Consider the following 26,428-nt stretch of genomic DNA (forward strand, 5'->3'; position numbering starts at 1 on the left):
TGGCTTGAGCAGCAGCCACAGAGTTAAACCCATGCCAAGTGGTTACATTCTTAACACTAGCTCTGGCAGCAGATTTTTCTACAGGCTTCATCAGATTTCTTAACTTTCCTATTTACACACCTCTGTTTATAAATTAGGGATTAATTATATTTATGCAGTTCACTGGAATAGGGTGGTTTTGTAGAACACTTTATGGACTAAAATGAACAAGGATTGTTATTACAGTTTAGATTATCATTGCAAATTAAAATTCAACAATGACATGTCACAGGTGACACATTCTTAGAAATGTAGCAAAGCTTGCTGTAATGAATCAGCAGCATATTATCATTGTCCCCTTTTGCTGTAATATGTTCATTTGTTTACCGTAGGGTTTCACGAGCACTTTACAAAATTGTCTTAGCTGTTGTCCGTAATTTTATTGTTCCTTTGCCTTATCATGTCAGGTAACGAGTGAGGCTCTTGGCTGAAATTCTGCCATGAGAAAGAGTGTTCAGTACCTAATAAAGTATATGTCTTTCTACAGATGTAGTCTGAATATATTTGACCCAAAGAATATGCTTGTATTTGTGCCCATGGAGTAGAAAAGCCATTTCCCGAAGTTCTGTAGTCCAGAGGCAGAGCAGCTCACATGATAACTGTATAATAATGCATTTTAAGTAATCTGAGCACACTAAGCTACTGTTTTCCTGCTTGCTGCATACTATGCTGTTAAAAAGATTGCCCTCTTATGCTTAATTGTTTCCTGGACAAATCCTATCTACAAGTTGGGCCAATGACAGCTTTTGCTTGTGTTATATGGATTTGTAATGCCTATTGTCTTGTCCTCCCTTCTGTGAACAGGGGTTCGCTCGGCTGAACTGTGCTAAAGAGTTCCCTGCTACACAGACTTTAAAAAGAGATTGTTTGAAGTGGCCTTTTGGCCCATTTATGTAATAACAAGGGAGACATGTCCTAACCTATCAATCTCACTTTAAAAGAGCTGTTCAAAGCAATGTGCATTGTGCACACAGAAACCAATGGACAAGAATGTTTATTATCACAATAACTTGGAGCCCAATAAGAAATTCCTGAGGAGTTCCACTGGGAGCTGAAATTAAGGTCTTTGTTTAAAATGGCTCATAGCACCCTTATACCTGGCAGTCCATGTATCATCTAATTTTTTCAATTGCAGAACATTTTTTGTTTGAGAGTTGGGGTTTTTTTCCCTCTCTTTTCTTCCTTGGTAATTTATTTGGTTAATAGCCTGTTTGAATCAGGCTAGATATTCATAACTCGGTATATTATGTGCTGTTGCTTTCTCAAATGCATATTAAAGCAATTTAGTTGTTAAAAAATCTTTTTGTTTTATTTTCACTTTTTTTACCACACAAGAGTCTGTTTATCAACATTGGGTCAAGGTAAACACGCAGTAAAGAAAACTAACAAATATCACAGTACAAATTTTAAAAGCATTTCAGGTCTCCAACACCGCTGGAATTATACAAACCACATTTTGCGGGTAGATTGGATTAATCTTCTAAAGGTTTTCTCTTGGTTTATTTCTGGTGTGCTCCTGGAAACTGGCTAATCTGCTTCATCTTGTTTGGGAGTCAAGTTGGTGGTCTCAGGAGAGCAAAGAGCTGCTGATATGGACCAGGAACTACGGTCTATTTCTATACCATAAACTGTGTCAATATAGCTATGTTGATCAGGGGTGCAACTAGGTGCTATTTATAACTAGAGCTGCTGTACAAACAAAAGCCCAGAAAATAAAATTATATTAGCAGTATCAGTGACCAGTGCTGTTTTCTGGGGCCACCAACAAAGTGTGCAGTGTTGCTCATGTTAGTTTCATCCACCTGAGAACTTGCTCATATCACTGTAGCTAAGCAGCCAAACAAAGATTGTTCCTATTAACGCTCAAGTTTTCAGAGACTGTTTCTTTAGTGTAAGGCTGTGGTTAAGGAATATAGTGTGACTGATGGAGAATTGCGTCTGTTGTACATCTATATAACTGTATTGTAACTGAACAAACAAGTTTTCAGAAAAGCAGACCAGAAAACCTACGGGATTTTGGGAAAAACTAAGATTTGAAGACAAAGCAATGGCAGCTAATCTTTACCTTAAAAATGCCTCTTGTTCACCTAGTGGAACTGGTGGAGTCCACTCCTTACATTACAGTTGATGATGTCTCTATCATTTCAAAGAAAACACTCAGAGATTATTTTTCTCTGGTTTTGTTTCTGCAATATAGGGAGGTATCATTATTACCTGACTGTAACGATATACCTGAACTGGTGCTAGTGGCATAGTTAAAATAGCCAAGGGAAAAGGACTGTGTGATGTCTTAATTAAAAATGAAAAGGCCTGCTATGGTTTTTGGTTTAGATTTATACCATAAATGTACCAACTCCATTCTACTTAGTGGGGGCTGAACTATTAAAAACAATACAGATTTCAGGATATCCCCAAGAAATGACTGAACAGAATTCGGTGAGTGTATAATAGATGTTCATGCTGTAAAATAGGGACACAGTGCAACTAGAGTAGAAATCACGCAGTACAACAGACATAAAACAATGTTCTTTCTCTGCTTTCTCCCCCGTGTCCCTTACCGTTGGTATTTTACCTCTTAGTTAAAATACATTTTTGGCATGAGATTAGTCGGCAAAACTGGCTGTGAGAAACATCCAATTTTGTAACACGCTTGAGTAGACCTAAACAGCAGGTGCTGCCATGCTCCCAAGGCCTCTATCGACAAGCCATGCTCCACTGTGTGTCTGAGATTGGAGGGGCTGTTTGGAGCTTTTATTTCTGAGTACTGTAAGGTCCTGTGAGAGCGTGGATGGAATTTTAAGCTGTCACTGGGTAAATCTTAAAATTTAGCTTTATTATACAGGGTTTCTGCTGGTATGGATTATGAATGTGTGGGTGTAAGAGACAGCTCCCTTAAAATACTCAGGAGAGGGGAAGTCACTACTGCATGAGCCACATTCTAGTGGGTTCATCACGTGGATGAGTGGATGACCCTGCACACTCACTACCAAAGGAGCACTGAATTTGGGACAGCTCTGATCTGGTGTGAGATGAGCTGCTCAGGGCTGAGGTATATGATGAGACCAGAGGCACAGAGAGATAAGAAGAAGGTTGCATAGTCACTCAGAACCAAGACTAGGATCCAGTACTCTGGACACGTATTCTTAGTGACCTCCTGCCAGCCTGTCCTCCGTTATTTAAAAAATGCATGGAATTAAATAAATTAATATTGTTACTGTATTAGTTATTATTGAATTTTACAAAACATTCACTATATTTGTAACGTCCCTACATTTTCAGCTTTTCGTTGACCTGCAGAAGACCTGTAGCACGCAAATCCATTTTAGGTTTGTCAGCAGGAAGCCAGATACTTGGTTAGGACTTTGTGCTTGAATCATGCAAAAGACTGAGGAAGTGAATTCAAGACCATAATGGCTGGAGTAGTAAATGCCTTTTGGTTCTCACATCTGAAACCTTTCACGTCACTTATAACCATCTCCCAGGCTGCCTGCTGCCTGCAGCCTGGACAAGACACCCCCTGCCGTTTAAGTTTGACATATAATTTCCAGAGTTTTTCTATGCCAAGCACAGTTAAACAACACTGATACCATTGAAGTAAATGTGCCCTTGCAGTCAAATACCACATAGACAGAAACTTAGGCCTATTTTGAAGCTGATTAACTGAAAGTGAGCGAGGGTTCTGCAGGTATCCTGCCATAAAGTAAGTGCTTGAGCTGATTTATTAAGTTTCATGGGGAATTTTCTGTTATTTTTCTGCCGATTCTGATTTTGTAAGGATTTTTCCTTACCAAAGGGAAAGATTGGCAGTACTGAGAGTGTTTTCACTCTGTGGGCATGTCCTTTTAATTTTTTTTTTTTCAATTTCAGCAAAAACTTTGCCACTGACATCAGTGGAAATGATAGTTAAACTTGCCTGAACATGGGTTTTATTTTTAATTTAATATGATTTTTGGCAAGGTAGTGTTTCATTTGTTCCAGAGGAACCCACTGTAATATCTTGGCAGGACAGAAGATCTAAAGACAGAAATAACTGGGACAAAGGAAAAAAGGCATTAATTTTGCCAGGTGAGGATACCTGATTTACTTAAAAGGATGCTTTTCTATGCTAGGAGGCTTGCAAAATGCAATAAGTTGAAAGGAAATTAACTAATTTCATAATTAAGAACTGGCTTCTAGCTTCATAGCAAACACATTTGTAAAGCTTTGTTTTAAATAGCATATGTATTGAAAGAGACATTCCAAGTAAGATTCCAGGAAAAAAACATGTTTGTAGCAGCAAAAAGAAAAGAAGTTAGAATACTTAGCATACACTGAAATTACTGCTGTTCATATCTAATTAGAAGAGAAAAATATTTCACCCAATGTAAGTCACTAGAAATTTATTCTGACAGATTTGCATGTTAATTTTATTCTTCTTTCTGAATCTGTTTAACCCCCTTTTTTACTTCCTTGTTTCTCCAAAAGCACCATTTTGACATTTGCAGTGTTGAGAAAAAGCTATCTTGAAATAGAGCTTATCAGTTTGTCTTTTGCTGCCTTATGTGCAAATACTAATGTCATTATAATAGTCATCCTATATTAAAGCAATATTAATGATCATATCTTAGAATGAGGTAAGGTTGTTTTCAAAGAAGCTAACCCTTAGTACTTGATTATTTATCAGAATAAGCTTTTATAAACTTTCTATTTTATAGGATAAAGATTTATTACTACTATTATTATTAATTTGAAAAAATCAGGCACATTTTAATCTCTTTTTTCTTAATTTGGTGTGGATGGAAAATAGATTAATTGACATCAATAGAGTAATTGTGATGTAAATGAGATGCTAATTTGGAGCTTTAAAAATATACTTTGTCTTTTAATTAGATCTGTTTTCCCAACTATAATATTTACAGTTTAAAATCATGAAAAACTGTAAGTAGAATGAAGGCTATGTCTTGCTCTTGTGGTAGCAGGCTAGCTTTTTATTCAGGAATGCAGCTGCTAAATTGTCATAAGCTGTAATGAAAAAAAAAAACAAACCTGGAGCATACATGTCATGTTTCACTTAAATTTATGAACTGTCTTGGCAATAGGCTCACAACAAATCCCTGTATGTTGCAATTTCCTCCAGAGAGCCTCTCCTACAACCACCAAAAAGCCCTTTAGGGTTGGGTGGACAGGAATACCATGCTAATGCTTTAATTCTGTTATGCAGTAAATCACCGTTAGACCAGACACAGAGTCTAGCAGGTTGTCACCACCCAGCAGCTGAACCAGCAAAGATGGGAATGATATAGGTCAGAGGTTTCCCCACCTGAAAGGTCATAAAGTGTATTGGAGGCGGGAACTTTACACCCTAGTTCATGTGGACACGGAGTAAAAACCAGGTCTGTGGTCTTGTTGCTGATACCAAGTGAAACCATGTTTGTACTGAAAGGTATCCCAGCACACCCAGTACAATTAAACCTGCTAGAAATGTCATGGTTTATTACCCCACCTGTTGGATTCAACTACTGCCTTTACGGTGATGACATTTGCAGTTTAAGCCTGGCAGGCTGCAAAGGGATTAGAAAGCACACACACGCGCGTGCACACACTCACACACCCCCACACACGTATCCCCCGCTTCTGCACTGCCTTTAATACATTTTCCAGCCTGCACAGCAAGCCAACAAAAGTGGTCTGGCAAAGTAGGACTTGACCTACAGATCTGACGGCACTCCAGGGACCAGTGATTGGGTTTTGCCACTGCTGACTGATCTCATATAATTAGAGTAGATCTCAATATAGAGAGGTAAGAAAATATGCTGTTGTGGTGTTCTTCACATAAATACAGAAGTGGTAAAGAGGGAAAATGAGACCCTTAAATTTTCTCTACTGGAAATATTCTGGTCTTTTTAAATACATTTTCTCTAACTAGAACTTGATTATTAGGACCATTTCCTCATAAATCTATACAAATCTTGCCATATACTCTCCATAGACTTGCTTTCATGTGCTAGTAAGGAGAATCAGTGCTTTACGTGCCCAATTGCAAGTGATGTCCTTTCAAAAAAGGAGTGAAAAAACCCAAGTACTAATAAAGCAGTGGGAGAAGCCCCCAGTTTCAAACAGGCCTGCATGTTGAAATTCAGGAAGGAGATGGTTCTTAAATTGCCTTTTCACTTTGGCCTTGCTGGTGCAACTCACCATGGGGTAATCTCTTACCGTAGGTAAGAACAGATGTTGAGATGATATGAAATACCTTCCACCAAGAAGTTATCTGTGTGTTACTGAGGAACAGCAAAACCCTACTAATTTTATTTTCTTCCCATAGACCCTCCTAGGGGGTTAGATTTTGTAGTTTTTCATGATTTATTTCCTTTCTGTTGTTCCTGGCAAAGTGGTATTTCTGGGACAAAGAACTTGCTTGGAAAACTGTTCTGGAGAATCCCTTATGTAAAGAGGCCTTAAACTCCCACAAGATGTTTGCTTCTCCATACTTACAGTCTGAAAGAGGGGAGTATAATGTAAGAAAAACGAGAGAGATCTTTTCATATTTTTAAGATATGCTTTTTGAGCAGTAGCTCTTCCCTTCTCTAAGCATGGGTCATACACCTGCATAGATACTGCTGCAGAAATACACGTGGACAACAGAAATACTGGAGAAATTATGCAACCTTTCCACTTCCATATTGTATTTCACAAACTTCTCCAGTGTCTTGGGTAATTCTTTGATAGCTCTATTGGGAAAAATGATAACCATACACTGACTCCTGTATTCTCTCCACATACGTCTGCAGTTATGTTGTATCACCGGTATTAAGTGTAAGCAGGGAAATTTCCCAACTGAATTTGTGAGAGGATATGTTGGAGTTGGGAACAAAAGTAAAGAAAATGAAAAACCCGATCCTATTTCAACATGGTTATAAATCTGATCAAAATTTCAGATAAATTGTAACCTTTTCTGTCATGAAGGAACTTACTGTATGGATCATAATGTGCCCAGGATCAGCTTTCATCTTACTTTGTTTTGGTTTTTTTCGGTCCAATTTGCTGATGAAGAGGAGATTGAGGCTGATGGCTGGAGTAATAAAATGGAAGATTAGGATCACTGTCCTCTCTCTTACATCGTTGTCTCTCTTGCAGAAATTCTCAGATTGTTCCATTGCTGGCAGATCTCAAATGTATTGCAGAACAACAAATGAATATGTACACAAGAGTGATAGCTAATGGGAGTGACCTGTACAGCTCCAATTATGACTGATAGCATTCTACTGCCTTTATGCTTATTTTAAAGTCCCCTTGACACAGATTGATTAAAGGCAAGGGCCCATATGAACTTATGAAAAATTTATGGATTTTTGAAAGAGCTTTAACATGTACCATTTAAGAACTAATCATTTCTTGGCTGTCACTATTGTCTTTCCCCTTCTCTCTATCACAAAATCTCTCTTACATTGGGAATATATGCTTAATAATCAAAAACTGATGCTGTGGATTAAAGAATGAAGATGTCACTGGATAAAATAAAACAACAACAACAGAAAAGAAATTAGGTTTGTATGATTTTAACTATTCTTTAATCTGCTTCTGGGCAACAAAAGTGATTTGTGTCAGCCGTTATTGCATTAAACTTTAATTTTCTTCCACAAGAACAGGATTATATAAAGGAGTATTGGATTGCACTCAACATGGATTAGCTGAGCGGTGTCTTTGCTGCCAAGGACCAAATGGATTTCCTTCCTTTTGTGATTTATATTTTTATTGCTGTTTTTTTCCCCTCCTTCTAATTCCCATTACCCGTCTGTTTGCCAGAACTGAGATACCCTCAAGAGCAGCAGAAAGGCAGTCAGAATTATTGGCTTATTGCATATATTTATGTTCCAAGAATCCTCACTAACCAGCGTCAAACGACTAAGCTAGCCTTTAGCCATAGAAGCTTATTGCTAGTTTAAAACTAAAAAATGAAAAGCTTATTCATTGTAAAAGGGGCATAGTCTTTTCTTCTTGAGTTACATACACATAGGCATAATCAGCCTAATTTTTTCCTCAAAAGTTGATAAAAATTTCCAGAGTTTTGCTTAGTGGTAGATCAGTAAAGGTTTGTCAGTCATATAAAATGATGAATGGTCAAAACAGAGATTCTGGCAGTGTGAATGGAAGAGGAAAAAGATTCAGTCGGTACAGAGGCAGGGAACATCCAGAATTTGCAGGGATAAAAAGGCAGAAAATAAAATATAAAGCCTCTACTAGCAGACTGAATGTCATAAATTGCAGTTTGTATTTTGCAGCCCATTTTAGAAATGACTAATGAATTTTCCGGTCTTGACATTTTAACCAGTAAGGAGGTGCTTGGTGGTAGATGAGACAGAGGTATTTAAGGAAAAATATTTAAGCTATTAAGTTACAGAGGGTGGTTTGGGTTTGTAGGCAGTGAAGTACAGCAGCCCGAATGCCTATCAGTAGTCTCTCTTGGGCAGATTCAGCAACACCAAAGGACTTTCAAATACAATAAAAAATTAGAAAAGTGTAACAAAGCATAAAAAAGCTATTGTTAAAAAGTATAAATGAAAAGTCTGATTCTCCACCACTGGCATGAAGTAGGAGCAGAAGCAGGCCCTGCTGTCATTACATCACCAAAGTAATTCTGATTAATAATAAGTTCCAGGCACTTTCTCCATGGATCTGTCATAAAAATATTTTGTGGGTGACAAACAGTTCAGAAGCTTGAAACTGAGATGTGTAACTGCTGAAACCTGAGCTACCCTTGATCCTCTGCTTAAATACTTTTCTTGATATTGCACATCCGTTGCACAGTCCAGAACTCAATCTACAGTCAAACCTGGTCCAGCCAGTTTTGTGTTGCAAGGTAAACCTGACCTTTCCATAAATTAACATGTAAAAGAAGGACATTAAAAATTTCACTTGATTCCTTACTTGGCAATGCTGTCCACTGAATCTGAGCAGAAGATGCTTCCGCATGATTTCATGAAAGAGCTGAAGGCTTTCCTTATGCTTCAGATTACACAGAAGGAATCTTGGTTCATGACATTTAATTTGTTGGTACACAAAAAAAAGAGTGCCCTATTGTTATATTATCAAAATTTCATGATAGTTGCTGTGTTATTTTCTGAAGTTGTTGAATTAGACTGGTGACTATTATCTCACTGTTGCCTTTTTTTGGTAACTGTTATATTTCTCAGAAGTAGCTTTCAGCTCATTGGTAAATAGAATGTTTAAGTCATTGTGCATTTTCCAAACAGGCATTTAGTGCCTTCAGACTACTGACAGAGACACTAGTCTGTCAAACACTAAATCAGAGAGGATATTCCCTGCTGCTTCTATCACATCAGAAAGATATACAGAGAGACTCCCTATGGTGGCTTTAAGTCTTAGTGTTTGCCTGCCGTTTCTCACTTATATGAAGAAATTATTTGCGAAAGAATAAATATCGCGCTATTCAATAATGTAATTAAAGTCTATTCCTTTTTACTGGAAAAAAAGAACCCAAAAGATTCCCCCTGAAACAAACCCACACTCTCACCCACCATGCCCCAAACAGGGAGAAAGATAAGCTTGTTTTAGCACATTTGTCAAAGTCTACAGCAGTTGCTCTGCTTCCAGAGATCTCTCTGTGAAACGGAGCACAAAACAGGACAGTTATCTGCTACTAGATCACTGCATGCATCTCAGGTAGAAAAACTGGTGCTCTTAAAACTCAGGAAGAGGCCATCCAACAGAAGTTGTACTTGCACTTCTTCCGCTTACTTGACTAAATTAAGGTAAAATTCATTTAAATAGGGACTAAAGGGAGCTTCTAGAATATTAATCTCCTGCTATTGTGAGCAGTCACTTCATGTAATGTCTTTTATATGCTCATCATATTACTTCTGGAATGTAGTTATATTTTCCTTATGACTTTTTTGTCCCCACTACTCTTCTTAGGATGTATTTTTCGTGATGCCATGAGAGCTTTTGAATTTCTCTGCAGTCTTTGCAGCTTCCCTGGATGCAGCTTTTATATTATTCATAGACAGAAATGTAGATGTGATAGTAGAAAATGGTGCTTTAGGAAGGGATGTTTATGACCTTCTTTGCATCTTGATTCTGAAACTGGTGCTGTTCTGTCTAAAAGACAAGGTCACCTCAGGACACTGGGATGCACAGGTACCAAAACCATCAAGGTGGGCTTGCTGTGTAGATACAGAACATAAGTTGCTTGTGCAAAAACCTCAGGTTAGGTGGACGTGCTAATAAGACTCCATGCGGCTTGCATCATGAACCTGGGCTGTACATCAACTGTGCAGAAAAATTGCACTTGCTGTGAAGTGAAGCCACAAAGTATCATCTTTGTTTGTGCATGAAGTATACCGTTTTGACTTGGATTTTATGTGGAAAACTACTGGTGTCAAATGTACCCTCCACTAGTAGTGAGAGGAGCACAGATCTTCACACAATGAATCTAAAACCATCAGCTTTGAAAAATACTGTTGAGCTGTTGGTTTCTTTCAGCTTTGGCTGTTTTTTTTGTTTGGTGTTTGGTTTTTTTTGGTTTGGTTTTTTTTTTTTTTTTTCTGCTTGTCTGTAGATGTGGGAATCTACGAGTAAAGTTTTTCTCAAGATTTCCAACTTAAAATGTACTTGCACTTGGTAACATCTCAATTCCATGAGCAGTATATTGGTTACACTCCTACTATATGCATACAATAAAGTAAAATCTACAGCAAAATGAGGAGGCACATGACGAGGTTATCATGAGCTTATTTTCTATAAGAATATACAACTAATGTGATACGCTGTGGTGGCTGGTACTGTGGGTTTTTTTCTGCTTGGCTGTAGATGTGGAAATCTAAGAGTAAAGTTTTGTGAAGATTTCCAACTTAATTGTTTTGGGCAGAACTTTTCATTCTAATAAGAATTAGCCTGTTGTTGGCTGTCATCGTATTTCAGTAGTAGTTTATGTGGGAAGCTGTAATGCAAGCTGAACAAAAGAGTTAATGGACTATTTTGCATTTGAGGAAGATTTAACTTTGCTTCAACCTGACTGAAGTATGGGGGAAAGCCTCTATTTGTTTCATCCTAATTCATCTGCCTAACTCAAATCAAATATGTCAGTGGCTGAGTAAATCACAGGCACATCTAGCTATATATAAACCTATTACAAACATGCCGCTGTTTTTCATTCCATCGAAGTGCTCTCCAAGTATGACTCCTGAAGATTTAGGCTATGATTATGCTGCTGTTTTTGACAGTGCCTGTCAATCAGAGCAAGTCACTGTTGAAAATGTTTGTATATCAGTTAGGTTTGCATTGCTTTAGGTCTTCAAACTCATTAAATACTTAATTTCTGGGACCCTTCTTCAGACCTGGATATGAACTGTGATTAGCTTGCTTTCAGCAGTGGAAAACCTTTATCAGTGACAGCTTAAGAAGATCTGAAGGTGTTATAACAGGTCTGCTTTTAAAAAAGTAAATACATCTAGTATTTAGTCCAGAGTAACACGAAGCAAAATGTGAATGATGGATTCTTGGTACACCTTGGTACCAGGCACTCGGTAATGGCTCAATTCCATGAGCAGTATATTGGTTACACTCCTACTATATGCATGCAATAAAGTAAAATCTACAGCAAAATGAGGAGGCACATGGTGAGGTTATCATGAGCTTATTTTCTATAAGAATATACAACTAATGTGATACGCATGGTGTCTGGTACTGTGTTTTTCAGAGGCTGAAGAAACTGGAATTTTATTTTATTTTTCTAATCCATTTTATCATACTCAGGGAAGGGTATGGAAGCTTTGGAGGTGATTCAACACAGAGTCACAAGAGAGATTCAAGGAAGAGAAAAAATACTCCACAGTAATTAATAAAAAAAAAAAAAAGAGTTCTATGTTTTAATTCATCAGAGTGACAACTGAGAGGTAACTTAATATTAGTTTCTAATTGCTTACATGAGGAGCGGTATAAGGTAGTGCAACTTCCCTCCCTTCTTTCAGAAAGTGGCCATAATGAGTATAATAAACTGAAGAAAAAACTAAATAGAACCACACCAGATCAGAGGTGTGAATTTTCCATAAATGAAATGATCTTTGGAATAGAAAACCAGCGTTCTTCAAGTGTATTCTTTCTGGTCTGAAATTAAGACAACATAGCTTTCAGAAAGAAATATTACAATTCAATCACAAATTATTTGGCTTGAAGAAGGTATTACTGGTTATAAAATGGTCTCACATGGCTTAAAAAATATTTTTAAATATATATGCATGTCAATTAAGCTTACTTGAGTAAATTCAACTATTTATTCTTTTGAAATTTCTAGTATCTTTATTTGTTAACTGGAGTGCTTTTGCCCTGCTCTGTCCTATCACATCCAGAAATTTGATTTCATCAACCCGAGTTGTGTCACCAAATTTGTTGGTATACAGCTGAAGCAAAAATAAATTGCAAACTATAAAAAAATGCTTTTTCTGTGATGACATTTCCATTTATTTTTTTTTAAATTTTGTCTCCCTGGAGGACCTGCATCCTGGTGTAAATGTTTTAGCTGTTCTTTAACTACACTAACTTTAGCACTGAGAGCTGACCTAAGCAGGTCAGCAAAATGAGCAGGGGAGTATAAACTCATTTTTTTCCAGCTCATTTTTCAGGGCTTTTGATTTCTCTCTGTACAGGTTTTTCTCACATTGAAGAATTTGTCTCCACATTTTTTCTTGAACCAGAACTCTATTATTTTCTGTAAAAGATGCACGGTTGATTGTAGAACAAACACTGTCCAGGAGAGCAGCCTACTGAATTTGTAGTTTCCATAGGATTGTATTTTTGGGTTTTCAAAACTATGCACTGTGTATAAATCAAGGCTTGCAATTATTTAAATCAGTTCTCTATCTGACCTGTGTGCCATTTTCACTTCATATAAAAATACAATCAAGATTTTACTGCCCACTTTTTATGACAAGTATGAAAATATTAGATGCCATTGTGACAGCAGCCAGGTAATTCCCTACCACAAATCAAGATTTAACTTTCATTTGCTCTCATAGTTTTTCCAGTCTCCAGTATTTCTCGTTATGAAATAGTAATAGAGTTTTTGGTATATTTCTGTGATTTTATGGTGTAGTAGTATATAGAGGCACAAGCTACCAAGAATGAAGCTTTTCTGGTTATCCTTTAAAATGGGATGAAACTGAACTGAAAAGTTTGATTGCATTTCAAATGCTAGGCACAGAGGTTCATTTGGTAAATCTAAGGTAATTTTGAAGGTAATTTTGGAACTGAGCATTCTAGAATATGCCATAAAGCACAGTTCCTGAAAAGATTCGGAAAAAAACCTAGAATAAGAAAGAATTTGCAGTCTACTGCTCAGTTATGGTTATTTGTTTGGTAGGAAGGGGATGGAGAAAATCTCTAAAAATCCACTACAAAAGGCCTAAATGCATTATGCCCTATATAGCATGTCTGTATTTTAAATTGTTGTCTATTTTTGCCTTTAGGGATTAAAAAGAAGTTACAGTCCATCTTGGTTTTTCAGTTGTCTCATTAATCTGCTCTAGCAAAAACCAAAATGACGCAGTCTGTGGCCCAATTTAACTCAGTATCCCCCTGTGAAAGAGCCAGTGGTTTACACTGAGAATGAAGTATAAGGTATATAAAGAGATACTGGAATTCTGCCATATGCTATAACATATGGGTAGTTTACACTATATTACACCCATGTAAAGGAGAGGACCCTGATGGACAAATGTGTTGCAGTATCCTATCTTGAACCCTTAGTAAGAGTACTTAGCACTTTCATAACACTGCAAAAGAATTAACTAATCCTCACCAAATGAGAAGTTTTGTAAATATTAATAAAGAAAATACAGCCTACAACTAAGGACAATGAGGCACAGAATAACCATAGAGCTATGTTAGTCTTGGTAATTAAGACATTGGGGCCCCGGTCTTTTCTCTGTTTTGGAACACATGCCACTACTTTTCAATTTGCTATATATGCAGCAGGCTTTGAAATGTGTACGCATCTCTGTACATTATGCACAAAATGATCTTTGCTGCACATTTGTAGTGACAAAGAAATAGAACTGTCGGCAGTTTCTCAAATACATAGAAATATAGAGAAATATGTATTTTATATTATGAAATACGACTCACAGCGGTACAAATTCAGTGGCAAGAAAGCATATGTTATAGCTGGGTAAATAAGTGTGAGTTGCTGTAAGTTAGATGTTGAAGGACAGTTTTTGCTCTTATTTCTGCAGGTTGCTACCTGAGGTAGCATTGGTGAAATCACATTTATATTGGTATAACTGCGCTGGTTCTGTATTTGAGGAAAGAAATGAAGCACATGGCAGGAAAAATAATCAGTAACAGGGGCATAAAGAAGCAATCAGCTTCTTGCTTGTCTTATCACTCTGCATCCCACACCTTCCTCTCCAATATTGCGATTGTACACATGCCTCAATCCAGTTCCCTAATCTCGACAGTTACATTATTTTAAATCCTCTCTGAGCAACACCTGCTTACAGATATATAATCTATTCTAAATGGCTAGCCTACTATGGTTTCAGTATGACTTCATATGGTACTAATAGTCATGGCTATATAAATAAAACCCAGCCTTCTGGAACTGTTTTCCATTGAACTCTTGGCTGCTGTGTTTACCTTTTTTCTACTCTGATCATCAAACACATCAAATTGAGAATGTTTTTTAAAAGTTGGATATACTGGGCTTTTTCTTTTATTTTGTTTTGTTACAAAGCAAGAACGTTAACTTCTAGGAGTTCTCAAAATCCTGACAAAAACTCAGTTCCAAGGAGCAGTTTCAGAAATTTCCTTTTAGAGTATTTCCATAAAACATATATAAGATGTCATTCCTTTTCATTTCCAGATAGGTTGAAATATATTCCCACTTCATGCTGTACACATTTGTAGCATCGTTTTGTAGAGTGATTAATCATCTAAAGTTACAAACCCAGAAGATCTGTGCAGGACTGAGATCTTAGGCCCTTCTACCAAAAAGATCTTTTTATAAACTCAACACTGAGAACATCTGCAGTTTTAGTGAAGTCAGTTGAACCTCTTGAACTTTAGTTTAAGCACATGTAAAATCTCTGAAATTGTCAAAGATTATAAATTCTTTTGGGTAGGAACAGTATTTGCCTACTATTTATAACATAAAGAAAGCAATGTATCTCCAGGCGAGAAGGAGTTTTTGGGTAGAAGTGGTAAATAATAATCATCTAGGCCCTTTATCCTGTCCAAAAGAGATACCGGGCATGTTAGCTGGTGTAGTTTATTCCATCAGATGCTGTAACATTGTTAATGTCATTTGTAACAGAAAACAGTCAGAGTTTAAATTTAAAATAAGATACTTAGCTGTGGTGTTAGGCTTTATGAAGAATAATAGTATCGGAAAACTCTCCTGTTTTTATTTTGTTTAAATGTGTCTGTTCTTTGAGTAAAACTTGGTTTGGGATTTATCATAGTATGTTTAAATTGGAGAGCCGGATGTTGACATAAATTCATTGCAGTGCAAGCACTGAATGTTATCGTACATATGTTATAGCATATGGCAGAATTTCATCCCTCATCTCTTTCTTATGCTCTGTCCTCAGAGTCACTAAAAGGCTGTCCCGTGAGACGACTCTTTGTTAAATTAGGTCAGCGACAGGGGGAGGCCATGTGTCAGCTTCATTGCTGAATAATATGGCAGAGTTAACACTTGAAAATGATATTTTCTTCAACCTTTTCTGGGAAGAAAGGAGAAATCTGACAAGAGATCTCAGTCAGACATAGAAGTTTCTGAGATACTTCTCATCAGATATTTATGAGATTATTTCAAAATTTATTTTCTATGACTGTGTTAACTACACTGATGTTTTCAGACATTAGAAGCATACTAGACAGATGTCTGTGGGCAGAATTAACTTCATCTCTGTGAAGCCCCTGAAGTGGCGTGTATGTATGATCAGGAAGAAGGGGCTGACCTTGCAGCTAATGCCTTCACTTCTTATAGTGTTGGTAGTAAAACAATGCTTTTGCACAAATATGTCTCTGCTGGCTCTGGATTTCTTTACTCTATCCTATTTCATTTTACACGTAGTCACACGTACAGGGGAAGGGGAGAAATGTTAGCATAGCATGGAGTGGTATATGTATGGTATATCGTCTGCAGGACGTGATCTTGCTCCAGCCTTCCAGAGAGAAGGAAATTTTACTGCTGTTACTTTACCAGTGGTTCCGTTTCCACTGTCTTTCTGCCACCCACGATTTCATAAAACTTCACCACAGCCACTCTCATTTATGTCTTATTCAGGCTGACAAGTATAAGCCTACTTAATTGTTCTTCAGTGCTGCAGGCTTTGATTAGCTTTTTTGCTGCCTTCGAACCTTTTCCAGTTCTTCTATTCACTTCGTGAGATGGTAAGTTTAGTACCCCATGGTTTTCAAGAGGCAGATGTGCCATGGATTTATACAGTGGTTTAATTATCTTCTGGGGGTATTTTTTGTTTGTTTTGTTACTTCTTTACCACTTTTTAAATAATTCCTAACATTTTATTTACTTTTTTCCCCACTACTGAGAATTGAACTAAAATCAAATTCAGAGTTTAGGGCTTTTTGGGTTTAAGTTACAAAATTTAATTTAGTCTTTGATGCTCAGCTAAGATTTGGATCTATAAATCAGCAATGAACAGAAGTTTGCAGGCTGTTCTGACTTTTTTTTTTTTTTTCTCTTTTAATATCCCAGTGCAGAATTTCTGACCATATTGTCTGGAATATGGGAGTGACAGTTTTAGCTTCTTCTGTTCCAGAGAGATGACTAGTACAGAAATGGGTAAGTAGAACAACTTCTAGAATAAAGATAGTGCCTCTTAGAGAGGAAACTAGAATACTCTGACTTGTTTAGCCTAAAAGGGGCATGATCACTATCCTTAAAAACACTTTGAGGGTAAACACCTAGGAGGCAACTCCCACCAAGCTAAAGGTCAGCTAATGGTCAACACTGGCATAAAAACAAATTAGTGTAAGCAGTCCATGAATAAATTTTAAGCTAGGAATTAGGTGGCTGCTAACTTTAATGCTATAATGTTGGCAGTGGCAATAGTGAGGACAAAACAAAACAGAAAAACCCCCTCCATTTTCACTACATACTTTAGAAGTTGAAGAAAGATATTATTCTCTCTCCTGTAGAAGTACGAAACTAGACTGTAAATAGGAATCTCCATCCGTGTCTTCTATGCCAACAGGTGGGAAAATGACATTTCTCATCATCTGAACAGCAAAAGGAGAAGAAAAAAGAAGAAACAACTTTGCCCAAAACTTCCAAGAGGCTTTGGGCCCGATACTGGAACATACATGACTGAACATAATATTTCCAGTAAATCTATGTGCATCCAAAAAAGTACAGGCTACAACTGAATCTTTGTTAAAGTGTTTCTCCTTCCTGCTATATTGTTTAACTTTGAAAACAAATACTATACGCTCTGCAGATGCAATGTTTGTCAAATGGGTTTTCTAATTAGTAATGTTCCTTCAATGAGTGGAGTGAATATTAAAAATATGATTTCTATTTGCTATTTCTGACATTTCCACTGCCCCTTGAATTTGAATGTTCCTTCTCTTTATCTGTTCACATTGATTGTGGGCCTGACCTTATCTGAATTAAGAATACAATTCAATAGAGACAAAGAGAAGGAGAGGGGAAAGTAGAATTTGTGCATTTTGAGTGTTGTTTGAATTGATGTAATGTACCCAAGAGACTGAATTGCGGAGTACAGTATGTTTCCTGAACCAAACTCTGGATGCAGAATACTGCTTATCTTCATTCTTGTCATTCATTTCTCCATCCCACCTCCTCCTCTTACCATGTTCTTTAGTGACAGTTGCATTCCTTTCAAGCACATTTTCTTATCCACATTATATGTTATTCTAGCTCTTTTATTTAGGATTTTTCACACATCCTTCACATCTCCTTTACAGTCTCCAGTCAATAAGCGCTAAGACCTAAATAGTCCTTTGCACTTCATGGCTATTCCCTTATCACATGCATTTTCTGTTGCCTGAAGGCAGATCTGTACAATTTTTGTTATTGAAATCTGTTTTTTTTTTTCGTTCCCAAGCAGATGGAGGATGTGTAAATGTGTCTAAAGACTGAGAATACCATTAACTTGGTTTTTACAGAGCCCTGGGAGACACAATGTCTCTCTGGCTCCTTTTAAAGCAGGCTGAAAAAAAAAATAGTAATAACTGCACAGTACAAGCAAAGCAACTTTAGCACATTATTGTGTCTCTCTTATAGCTCTGACTGTGTGGAAAAAAAGATGCACTTCTGCTGCGGTGCATCAATCTTTTGCTCTTTGCCAGAGAACACAATCCCCAAGTCATACACAAGCTGGATTTACATTATTCCATTAAGTATTGATTGTAATGCTTGAAGCCTTTATTGTTGCAATTTATCAGAGCTTTTTGCACTGTGATGGGTAGAAAATAATACTGCCCAGCTACTGCTTGTTGTGCACTCCACAGCTGATAGGGCAAAAGTGGTCAAGAAGTGTTACGGCTCTACAATTTTTTTTAAAGTCAGTAGATTCAGAAGGGAAAGTTAACCCAATTTGGTCAATACCTGGTGTAAAATAAAGAGCATCCAATCTCTAATTGGGCACAGAGATCTGAATCAGAATTATTTTACAAAAGGTGGGTGGCCTTCTCTTACTGCAGCTCTGTGAGACTAAATTCATTCAATGCAAAAGATCAGAAACTCCTTTTTTTTGGCAGAGAAGGATGTTCAATCTTATTATTTTTATCAGAGCTCATCTAGGCTCCCTGTTTAACTTCAGACTGGAGTTATTGCTTCAATAAAACATGAGATTAAATTTTTAAAAAAGAAATTGAATATAATCAGCAATATTTTAAACAAATGGTCATATGACTGAATGAAAAAGTACACAGGCAGAAAGGAGCCAAAGCTACTTTCTGAGACATTTCACACAAGTTTTCTGTTCTCTAAATACGCTTTTCATAAATGATGACTTGGAAGATTACAATCCTGGAAAACATCCGAGTCAACTCTCTGTCAAAATATTGCTTTTATACACATATATTTATACATCTAAAAGCAAGTCTGAAGTGTGTGCTGGAGAAATCCAAACTACCAGTGTAAGAAATTTCTGGGCCAGATCCTGGTTGAAGTAAATTGACATGACTGCATAAAGCTACAACATATTGATTAACATGTTGGTTTAACATCATATGGTAATTTTTAAAACATTGAGACTGCTGTCTCCCCCAAATAATTACAAGATCATTACACATCTAAGCTATGACTTTACTATTAATATTTTGTAATTCATACAGATAATAATTTCATCTCTAAACTGCAGGAGGGTAACTTGAGCATTGAGTCCACCATCCAGGAATGATGGAGATCCTCAGCTGTCTCAGCTATTTGGCCACTAAAGGACCTGAAAACTGTCAAAGCTGCCTAATAACTCATTCAGTTTCATTGCTGGTGATCTTTGTGCTTGTCAGCATTTCAAGGGGATTCTCAGGTACACGCCTGCAAGGCCTGATTCAAGGGCTTGTTACAGAGCGTGTCCTACTGTGAAATGGTACATGTTTATCTGGTATGTGTGCAATGTCAGTTCATATCCTTAAATCAGCAGGCGAGGGATTTGAAGCTGGGTTGTTTTTTTCAATCGTTCAGTAAAGTGCTTTAGAGGATGTAGAACCACTGTGCTGCCACCTCCACCTTGATTTTTTCCCAAAGTTGGGAATGACAGAGAAGATCCACGACCGGTGGGTGGGAGGGAAGGCAGCTACTTCCCTCCAGCTGAGACTTAATGGAGTTGGTCCCTAGTCCTTCTGTACAAATTAAGGACTGTGGCATTGCCACACAGCTGGTTAGCTTCTGTGGCTCCATGCCAGGTTAGTGACTGTTGTGAATGCTGTGTCGTCAGAAAGAACCTGAAAAATCTATTTCAGGATTCTGTTATATGACAGGAAACACTGTGAGCTACTATAATGCTCACTATTGCACTGTCAAAATTCTGGTATAGAGTTCTCTCTTGAACAGAATCACCCATGGATTCCCTAAGGATTCTCATAAACACTACTTTATGCAAAATGGAAACATTTCCAGAGTTTTATCCTGGCATGCACATGTAAGACAATCCTATATATGCAGTACTTGGGGGCATGAACCTCAAAGTTGCTCCGTCACAGCCAATACCCACAAAAAACCCAGTGTTTTTCTTTTGCATCTCCATCTTTGTTTTGAATTTATTTGAAGTTTAATGCATATTTTCAACTGTACTAGTAATTTAAATAACTTTGTCGGTTAAAGCTGGATGGACAGTTCAGCTAAACCACATAGTTTTCTTGTATCCAACTGGAGTAGTATCAAGCCCGGTCTCTGAGATAGAAATTTCTAATTTTGTGGAGATGTGTGAGAACTGAAGAGAAATCCTACCTTGTTTTCCTCTTTGGAGGCCTGGCAACAGTCCACCTGAGTATGCCGAGAGCACTCTTGGCTAGCACAGCTGACAATATCAGCCTGTGAAAAGCTTCTGCAGAGGGACTGATGAAATAAAATCCAAGCCCTTTGCTTCACAGTTCTGCATTGGCCAAAATATCTGGCTTCTTGGAAAAGTACATTCTCTGCCACGTCAAAGAGTGACAACGTTGATACTCAGACTGGCAGAAACATTTCTGGGAAAGTGTGCTGGAATCCCTTCAAGAGTTTCTGCTAACAGCGTAGCCCAGCATTTGTAATGTAGAGCATGGCTAAAATTTGGAAAATGGTTCTCCACATTGTACATTCTATGGTACATATGCTTAAGAAAAACACACTGTTAGAATCGTCTGTGAACTTCTAAGACAATGTGAAGAGGAGTGAAAACATATTCTTCTTTATACCTTCTAGGAAGCATTGCGTTACAGGTTTATCCACTCAGTTGCTCTGCATAAACATTAGTAATGTAATAAGTCTCTCAGTACTCCTTGTGCCAAAGATGATCTCTTCAGTATCCTATGCCTTTGCATAAGTCTCAAATTAGAAAGATGGAATTGAATTCAGGCTGCCAAGAGAAGAACATCAAGGGCAATTAAACTGCTCTGATTTTTTTCCAGAAATGAACACTGCATGTTTAGAAATTGTGTTGAAAGGTGGAACCTCAGGTCAATCAAATGTTTTGCACATAATTCTAATGAACAACTGCTTCTGGGAAAGGGAGGAGAAAAGGGGCTGGCTGTATGTCCTCTTCTTGGATGTTACTAGATTGTATCTTGTTAGCCAGGTGTGTTTCACTGGTTAGAGTCGTTGCTTACAGCTGGGAAGAATTTATTTTTCTTCACATCTATGATAAAATGGCTTTTAATTATACCTCTATTTCAAAACCAGGCCAACAATCGTGAAGAAAAATAATAATCAGAAAACCATTTAATAGTCATGCTGAATATTTTTACATTTTATTTAACTGCTTGTGTTCCAGTAGATCTCTGTGGTGGAAACTGGGACAATGTCTAACTCAAAACTCATCTTGACATGCATAGGGTTCGACATGTGGTGCAGAATTTGCATTGGATTCAGTTGCAGACTTTGGGTTTTGGGATGCCTTTGAGGCATTTGCTTATGAAAGGGTGATAGGATATTCTGCAAGAGTAGGAAATGGAGTTTGAATAAAAGTGGAAGGCTTCCATAGCAGAAGAAAACTGGCATTCAGCCTAGGTTTATATTGAAATTATCTGAAATAATTTATGAGATGCTGTCCAGTAAACAGGGTTTATCATCTAAAGAGCCACAAAGAAAAAAAAATCATTCAAGAAAAAACATTGTAAGGATAAAGTGGAAAAGAGGCTATAAATCTTGACTTGATGGAGCTGTTTTTCTAAAATTTGTCTTCCCAGGCTCAATGAATGATGATGGTTTGGGCTATTGCATGGACCTCTATCTGCAACATAAATTCTGAAATTGTATCTTTACCAAGCAGAGACAGAGACAGGTCCTCACACTTTTTATTTTAAAGGAAGACCATCATTTCTGCTGGTCCTTATGAAATTGTCTGTTCATTAAGAAAAAAAACCCAGTTGTCTTCCTCTCAGTAATTCTGTTTAATGTTTGACATATTTTGTTGAGCCGGTGGATAACCATTCTCTCTCAGTTTACAGTAATTCTTATCTTAAATGGCTATCCTGTGCTATCTCAAATACTTCTCTTTACAAACACTATTGTACAGTAAATATAATGGGGGTTACTAGGTTTTCCAAGTCACACTCAGGTTTCTCTTTAAGTGCCTCACTCAGACAGCTCCACTGGCACACGCTGGCTACAGAACCACCAAATCTTGGTTTAGAGCCCAAAGTAAAGGAAAGAAAAATGACAACCAAGCAGCTAGTCCTCACTAAGGGTCCCACCATTTTGTTCAGCCAGTTTGATGTGATGTGAGAAAACAAAATTATTCCATGGAGCTGTGGGTAGTCATGTTCCAATACCTGAGTACAAATGTAGAGAACAAGAAACCATCTGGAATGAACTGGAATGAAAAAGGAAACGCTAACACTGAAATAAGATAAATAAGAGGAAAAAGACAGAATATGGGGAATCAAAATGAGTCTGTGTGTGTAACCAAATGGAGAAAGCAAGAAAAATTAAAATAATCTGGAGTGAGGATCTGATAACTCCGTAGATATGTTGCCACCAATTAATACATTTTGCTCATATTAGCCTGTTTTTCTTGGGAGCCCCTCTACCCTCAAATCAAGCATGATATAATGGCAATAAATAGAATACAATAATTCCTGAAGTAGAGTTACTTTTAGATGTGATAAAGACAGTATCTGTAACATATATGCTTTTAATATAATGATGATAATTTTATTCTGAGGGGAAAAAAAAAGGTGTAATAGTACAAGTAACATCAAAGAGGAGAGAATTATACGTGCACAGAATCCTCTGTGGTATTTTAGAAGTTCAGTTTGGCAAAGAGACCTGGAAAATCAAGAGCTCAGATTGAGTCTGTGGAGATAAGCACACAGGTTTCTGGGAAGTCTACCCAAGTTTAGAAATTTATCCGTGAAGTTCGTGGTTACATGGTGAGGAGGACACCTATGCAAAGACACATCACAGCCCTCATTAAATGCTTTGGTAGAAATATCTTGATTAACAGCTCTCTGACATTGTTTTATAGTAAGTTGAAATAGTAGTAAAAAATTCTTTAAATTATCCAGACCTTTTCAGTGAGACTTTTCCAGTAACCTGATCCAGCATACCAAAAGTTTTCAAAAAGTCTTCATGCCGCCAACACTTTTCAGGTTGAGTTGTCACTGCTTTTCATCTTTCACTGACAAAAGTCATAAAAATAGGAAAAGGACGCAAAATTTGTGAGTTCTTAGAATGATGTTTGTGTTCACTCTGTATTATGAATTAGATATGAATACATGTTGGAATACAACTTGAATACAAATTGGAAAAATTCCAGCTGTAGCAAAATTTTGTTCCATGACAGGAAGCATCAGTGAAACTAGTCTCTATATTGGGCTTCTGGGTTGGCATCATAATTTGAATCAAAGTCGGTAACAAAACCAGTCTCAGCTGGTTGATGATATATGTCTGGTTTAAAGTCAGGAGGCCCGCCTTTTAAATCTTTTACATCTAAATCTAGAAAGATGGGAACATGTATAGTACATTCAATATGCGTTTCGTTCTGTAATTTATATCCAGGAGCATTGTGAAACCTGAATAGTGATGAAAAAGCGGTTATGAAACCACATTTTTTATTATTTTAAAAAAAATTTTTATGAAGTTGTAACCTCTCCTGAAAACATGGGGTTTTTTTTCTAAAGAGCTAGGTAATTCAAAGTACCATGGAGTGGCTTCTTGAAAAGTAGGTATGTTGAACAGTACTATTTTTTCAGGTCTGTTTATAAAACTTGCTTCATACCCGTATTTTGGAGAGGACTGAGAGTAGGAGAGAGGGCAATTATGAAGAAGAAAGTACGTAACACCATTAAGTACCTTTCCCCTTCCCACATCTTTCTTTTTAATTCCTTTCCTTCTGATGTTTTCTTAATTTACTACTTTATTTTCTGGCAGCTGTAGTAAATGTTAGAGAGACAATACTTGTTCTAATTTCTGTGAGTCATGTTCAGGTAATTATTTCGGGCTCCAACCATTTTGATGTGGATTTGTACAGTTAATTGCAGTGTTTGAGTAGCTAACCTACCACCACTACTGGGAAGCAGATGGAAGCAAGCATTTCAGATTTGATGTCACTCAGATTTATAACCATACTTGGCCATACATATACATAATATTAATTTTTTTTGTAATTAATACATATTTACTTTTTAATAATGTATGTGAGAAATTGAATCCGCAAATATTTTTCATTCTAACATTTATTTATTTATCTATCAATTCACTTTATGTTTCCTGGTATATCACTGTGGGAATTCTTTGCACATGGGGAAAGGAGGACAGGGCTATGAAATCTGAAAGATAACTTAAATGGGTGCCATTCTGTTAGGTGTTTTAAATTAAAAGGAAGTTGGCACATGTTTCGAGTCCTCCCTCTTACTTCCCTCCACCCCCTTCCTCTTCCAAAAAGAACACAACCAGTAAAAATTAGCAATTACAGTTTCTATCCTGTGATTTTGAAAGACCAGAAATATTAAAGTGGTATGCAAGGAACAAAAGTATGGAAATCAGTTCCTATTTGTTGCTCTTAAATATTAGCATTCTTAAACTACTTTTTTTTTTTTTTAATTATTTTCATACAGCACATTTTTGTGCTCAGTCTCATGCAACACTTGACAATGCCAAAGAGACAGGTAGATTAAATAGGAGGGGGGCAGCAGGAGTTGAGCAGGGAAGTAAATGAGGATACCCAACATGTGAAAGCAGCACATACGGAACCGAGCGTTCTTTCAGTAGCTGTCGGCTGGTGTCATTAATACAAGATTCGCATGATACAGGAAGATCACCAGAGTTTCATCTTCTAAGGTGTTTGCAAGCAGGTATATGTGTACATGTCCAATTTGGTTTGAAAGCTATTAACAGAGGGGTTTGGGTTTTGTTTTGTTGGTTTGGGGTTTCTTTGGGGAGGGGTGGGAGAGAATGTGTTTTGTTTTCTGTTTTCTTTTTTCTTCCGGTTTTCTTGCTATATTACAGCAAGTAAAACACAAGACAGGGAAATGATCAACAGAATGGATTGCTCAGAATCAGAAAAGGGCAAGCTAAAAAGAGGTTCAGAAGATAGATTTAAAATAAAATAGATCAGTGGAGGAAACAAGCAAAGAGAAATTGGAGGCTAGATCTGCGCCAGATTTACTCTATTATTAATCAACATTCTGGTTCCCTAAGACTTAACCAAATCTTGCCATCTGTTCATCATCAGTCATGGAAGCCTTTAAAAGCATAACAATGTAGGTGTTTGCACTTAACTTGACAGGCAATGGAGAAGTCCCTTAACGTTCCTCATTTTCATGTAGAAAAATGGAATTGGAAAGTTGCTAATTCTGCAGCAGCCCAGGCTGGGTACTTGAAAAGAGAATAAGAAAAGAAGGATGAATATGGGGAACCTATGGCTACTTTTTTTGGTTACACAGACACTCTGCAGCTCTGTTAAGGGAATTTTGAGAAAAACAAAACAAAACAGAAACAAACACCCTCTTACTCATTTAGCTGTTTGTTTGTTTGTTTGTTTTTCTGAAAAGAAAAAAATATTTTTCCCTCATGGTTCATTTCAGAGAGTAGAGGTATAGTAGGAAGAAGGAAATAGTTAAAACTATTAAGGAACGAATAATGTGTCGTGGTAGGCAGGATCAAGGCAAGGATGAATCTGGCAATGCTCCAGAGGGAGAACAAGCGGTCATACACTGAGAGAGACATCAACAGGGGGATATGATGGAAAATAGCTCTGGTTCAGGAAAAATTAAGTGCTTAAACATGTTGGTTTCTTTTTGTTGTGAGATCACAGGGCTGCTCTTTCAAGCTGACCGATCTGTGTTAAGATAAAAGCCAACTCTTTCCTTCCTTCTAAATAGCTTAAGTTAAAAGCAAAAGATCTGTGCTCTATTGTCTCTTCCTTACCCAACTCTTAACTTCTCCTTCTCCCTCAAATTCCACAACCATAATTCTGTTGTGAAATTGGGGTATTGAGAGAAGGAGATATGGAATAAAGTGCTAATGTCTTTTGTAGTCCATTTACTCCGTAATACGGGATCCTAAGGTTAATATTTTTTTTTCTATCATAAAAAGCTAAAAGAGGTGATACAGTAGGAAGTGGTACATTTTGTAAAATTTTCATTATTAGAAAGGAATTTGGATTAGAACTGTTGCTGAATCTGCACTCTGGTCTCCTGTAAACACACCAAGGAAATCATATGCAGAAAGGAATTGTGACACAGTGATCTCACTCCAAATAAT

General features: G+C 37.1%; 1 long non-coding RNA gene across 1 annotated transcript in view; it reads left to right on the top strand.

Moving 5' to 3' along the window:
- Window positions 1-17,444, top strand: part of LOC134509039 (uncharacterized) — a 46,742-nt gene extending 29,298 nt beyond the window's left edge. Inside the window, exons 2-3 of the long non-coding RNA XR_010069227.1 lie at window positions 16,754-16,840; window positions 17,253-17,444. This is a non-coding gene — a long non-coding RNA (uncharacterized LOC134509039). The remainder of the gene's footprint in view (window positions 1-16,753; window positions 16,841-17,252) is intronic.
- Window positions 17,445-26,428: the final 8,984 nt, after the last annotated feature.

The sequence above is a fragment of the Chroicocephalus ridibundus genome, chromosome Z (genome assembly GCF_963924245.1).
Source record: "Chroicocephalus ridibundus chromosome Z, bChrRid1.1, whole genome shotgun sequence".
Lineage (NCBI taxonomy): Eukaryota > Metazoa > Chordata > Aves > Charadriiformes > Laridae > Chroicocephalus > Chroicocephalus ridibundus.